Source organism: Dama dama, chromosome X, assembly GCF_033118175.1.
Source record: "Dama dama isolate Ldn47 chromosome X, ASM3311817v1, whole genome shotgun sequence".
Taxonomy (NCBI): Eukaryota; Metazoa; Chordata; class Mammalia; order Artiodactyla; family Cervidae; genus Dama; species Dama dama.
Window position 1 is genome coordinate 9749227 of NC_083714.1, and position 701 is coordinate 9749927.

A 701-nucleotide genomic window follows, 5' to 3' on the forward strand; every position below is an offset into this window, starting at 1 on the left:
TTCTTAATGTTGAGCTTTAAGCCAACTTTTTCACTCTCCTCTTTCACTTTCATCAAGAGGATTTTTAGTTCATCTTCACTTTCTGCCATAAGGATAGGCATTAACTCTTCTCTAAATGTTTGGAAGAATTCTTCTGTGAAGCCATCTAGTCCTGGGCTTTGTTTTGGGGGAGATTTTTGATCATAGCTTCCAATTCAGTGCTTGTATTTGAGTTGTTCATAATTTCAATTTCTTCCTGGTTCAGTCTTAAAAATGTGGAATGCTTCACAAATTTGCACGTCGTCCTTGCACAGGGGCCATGCTAATCTTCTCTGAATTGTTCCAATTTCAGTATATGTGCCACCAAAGTGAACACAGGGTTAAGCCTCTCTAGACACAGTTAGATTTGCATTTTCCATATATATGAGTTTGCAAACAGAAATTACTTGGGCCATGCTGATAGTATTAATTAGAACACCAAAGCTATACCAGGGCACTATTTTGGTTACAAATTCTTTAGGCAACATTTTATTCCTCACCCGTAGCTAAGGACAAAAATTAGAATTTTCCTTGGTCCTTGCTTTCTTATGAGAAAGAAAGTCCAGTTTTTCCCTATGGATATAGTCAATCATTGAGAATTATGTGTGTGTCTCAGCCATCTATTGATTTGAGACATGTTGCAAGCACATCTGAGTATTTAAAATATTGTTTAATATAACTTT

The 701-nt window shown here is 36.1% G+C and overlaps 1 non-coding gene across 1 annotated transcript; it reads right to left on the bottom strand.

Moving 5' to 3' along the window:
* Positions 1 to 248: 248 nt before the first annotated feature.
* On the bottom strand, positions 249 to 355 carry LOC133053248 (U6 spliceosomal RNA). Its single transcript, XR_009692181.1, has one exon. It is a non-coding gene; the product is annotated as a U6 spliceosomal RNA (small nuclear RNA).
* Positions 356 to 701: the final 346 nt, after the last annotated feature.